Genomic DNA, 3,629 nt, shown 5'->3' with positions numbered 1-3,629 from the left:
TTTTCGTGACTGGTAACGGGATCGCAACCCTCAGTGTCACGCCCGTACTGCGACCGGCAACCGGATTGTATTTTTTTTTCCCTTTTTGTCTTTTTTCGTGACTGGTAACGGGATCACAACCCTCAGTGTCACGCCGGTACTGCGACCGGCAACCGGATTGCAACCCTCGGTGTTGCACCTGCACCGCGCTCAACCAGTGAGCGGACCGGTCTCTATATGGGATCCGAACCCTCAGCAGGAGCGCCGCCGCACTCCCAAGCACCACACTCTACCGAGTGCGCCACCGGGCCGGCCCAGTTACCAAGAATTTTATTTGGGGTCAGCATGGTCCAAAATCCAGGGCGTCCTCAGCTGCTTGCAGACCTAAGGAAAAGACAGGCTTCCCCTTGGATGGTGGTGATTTGGCCTTGCAAACAGACCATCTTATCAAACCCAGTAGATTATTTATCAATCCAGACAACAGTCCCCCAGCGTTTGGTGGGTTCATAGCCATTTGTAAGAGAATGCAGCAGCACAAAGAATCCTGGACCGGGAGGAGAACCCTCAGGTTGGCTTGGCAAGTGTTTTCTGAGTGCCTGCTATGGGCTAGGTGATGGGCGTAGGATGCAATACCCCCAAACATACCACCTTGGCATATTGAAAAAGGGCAGGAGCAGGAAGGTCTCTGATCCCCCCTACCTTTTTTCCCTGAAGCATGGCAGAAAACCTAGGAAGGGTTTTCTGACCTCCCCCCGAAGCAGCTCATCAGATCCTCATTCAAGAGAGGCTCTCCCTGTACCCAGAGGAAAGGAATATTCTTACCTCTGAAGACAGTGTCACAAAGAAGAATCTGAACACAATCCTTGCCAGGTTCCCCCAGTTTATTACCATTAGATCACACACTCTTTGTTAACCCTGTTTCTCTATGACTGTCAAATCTAGCATAAAAATACACAGGTTTAGCCATTTCTTTGGGTCTTCATCTCCTTATGGAGGCTCCTGTGTCATGTAAAACTTCAATAACTTTGTATGCTTCTCTCTTGTTAATCTGTCTTTTGTCGTAGGGGCCTCAGCCATGAACCTAGGATGGGTAGAAGGAAATATACTTTCCCTCACCTACAGAGGGGCAGCACAGCAGGTCCTCATTTCATCTGATCCCTTTATTTGCCCAGTGATGAAACCGAGACCCCAACTAAGTGGTGACTCACTCAAAGTCACATACCTGGAGCTGGAGCCAGCTCCAAACCGGTGTTGGGGTGGAGTCAGTCACCTTGACTGTGTAGGGGGCGGTGCTCTGCTGTAAAGGAGAAGCACTGGCCATGAGATCTGCTCCTAGAGTCAGCAGATCGGTCCTGGAGGCTGCAGCGTCGGTGGATTTGCCAGCACTCTGAGTTGCCATGAAATAGCTGCTAATTAAAACGTGCAGCTCTTATGTGGGCCTGTAAAGCAGTTTATGGAAGTAATGCTCCCTCTGTAAATACCCATTACCATAGCAAGTTGACTCTTCCTTGAGCCGTTAACATAAGCTAGTCATTGGCTCCTTTTAAAATGTTATTGCAATGCTGTGCTCTTTAATGAGCTGGTGTCTTGGGCTCCGCAGGCTGCTGAGAACAGCCACAGCATGGGGACCCTCAGCCCTTCCATCCCAGGCACCCCTTCTGGTCCATCCTGAGGGTACCAGCATCCCTGGAAAAACTCTTCTGATCCCCAGTTTGGCCCTGGAATGCCACAAGTGCTGTCGCTGAACCCTGAGCTTTCCTGTAATCAGCAGGAGTGGAATCTCATCCTCGAGAAAAGCCTGGACTCTGGGACTGGACACGCCTGGGTCTGACACCACTGGAAGTCACTTAATCTCTCTGAGCCTCAGTTTTCCCAAGAAAATGAAATAAACAGATGAAATGAAGAGATACTGACTTCATGGGGTTCTCAGAGAACGAAATGCAGGAACTCGGGGTGCATGCTCAGCCCAGCTCTCTGCGCCGAGCAGAGCGAGGCTTAGGGGCGGTGCTGGATGTGATATTGCAACAGCCAGAGACACCAGACGCTTTTAATGAAATCTATAAAGCACTGGGTGAACAGAGAGCGATTCTGATTTTATAATCATCAGTCTGGGTCTACTGGAGAGGAGGCCAATCTGAGCTCTCAGAGAGTCCACATTTTGGAACATTTTAAAGGAAATACTGCTGGAGTATTTTCAAATGGATACAACACCACAAATTAACAGTCAGAGATGTTTTTCCTGGTAAAAATTTCAGTGAGCCAACCACCTGCAAGTTGCTAATGACTCACATTATTGGTTGTGGAATATACTATAAAGCATATGTACTTCACAGGTCCTGGTTTTTCAAAGCCTTGCAGTTTCAAATATTGACCTTGTGGAGGACTGGAAATTTCCCTCAGGCTATAAGTCTCTGTTTTGAGATAAGGATTGTGGCACAGCAGGTTGCTGGCTTAAAGACAGACAGGTTACTGATTGTTGTGTAAAGATACTGAGAAATTGCTATAGGAAGGAATGTTTGCTAAGATCAAACTGTTGTTGATAAGATCACTTAATTGTCTACTGGAAAGTCATCTGGCTTGTTTCACTGAAAGTTACCAGCATATATTGTTAAACTATAACCCCACCTTTGTTCTCTTCCTATAACTTCCTGGTCTGGAAAATAAATGCAGTAAGAGAACCCCAATTTGGTGTTAATTTCCCAAGGAAGGGATGGCTCTCTCTTGAGCGTCCCAAAGGGAGATTAACCACTTCAGGGCCTCTCACTGTTCAGTAGAGATGGGCTTTGAGTAATCCTTTGCATCTCCGTCACCCAGGGAAAGTGGGGTGACAAATCCGTGGGGGACAAAGCAACGATTGGTGGCATTTAGACATTGTTGGGACCTCGGCTCAAACTTCCTGTGCAGACGCTGCCTCTCCAAGCCCCACCGTCCATGCCGGGAAGGAGGAAAGACTCGGCCACCTCACAGGCTTCTGTGAGCCCAGACGAGATGACATGCATGACGCACGTGCAGCGTCTGGCAGGGGCCTGGTCATTCCCTTGTAACAAAATGCACAGTACTCCTGAAGCCACTTAATTGTCTACTGGAAAGTCATCTGGCTTGTTTCACTGAAAGTTACCAGCATATATTGTTAAACTATAACCCCACCTTTGTTCTCTTCCTATAACTTCCTGGTCTGGAAAATAAATGCAGTAAGAGAACCCCAATTTGGTGTTAATTTCCCAAGGAAGGGATGGCTCTCTCTTGAGCGTCCCAAAGGGAGATTAACCACTTCAGGGCCTCTCACTGTTCAGTAGAGATGGGCTTTGAGTAATCCTTTGCATCTCCGTCACCCAGGGAAAGTGGGGTGACAAATCCGTGGGGGACAAAGCAACGATTGGTGGCATTTAGACATTGTTGGGACCTCGGCTCAAACTTCCTGTGCAGACGCTGCCTCTCCAAGCCCCACCGTCCATGCCGGGAAGGAGGAAAGACTCGGCCACCTCACAGGCTTCTGTGAGCCCAGACGAGATGACATGCATGACGCACGTGCAGCGTCTGGCAGGGGCCTAGCATTCCCTTGTAACAAAATGCACAGTACTCCTGAAGTTTAACAAAATGCATTCTTTAAAGCACCCTTCTAGAATGGGGTTTTCTCTTTCAACTTTGCC

At 48.5% G+C, this 3,629-nt stretch overlaps 1 protein-coding gene across 1 annotated transcript in view; it reads right to left on the bottom strand.

Moving 5' to 3' along the window:
- Positions 1 to 3,629, bottom strand: part of LOC103582132 (chromosome unknown open reading frame, human C9orf171) — a 113,532-nt gene that overhangs the window by 5,803 nt on the left and 104,100 nt on the right. The gene's annotated exons all lie outside the window — the stretch shown is intronic.

Source organism: Galeopterus variegatus, unplaced genomic scaffold, assembly GCF_000696425.1.
Source record: "Galeopterus variegatus unplaced genomic scaffold, G_variegatus-3.0.2 Scaffold176, whole genome shotgun sequence".
Lineage (NCBI taxonomy): Eukaryota > Metazoa > Chordata > Mammalia > Dermoptera > Cynocephalidae > Galeopterus > Galeopterus variegatus.
This window is presented reverse-complemented; position numbering and strand designations above follow the sequence as displayed.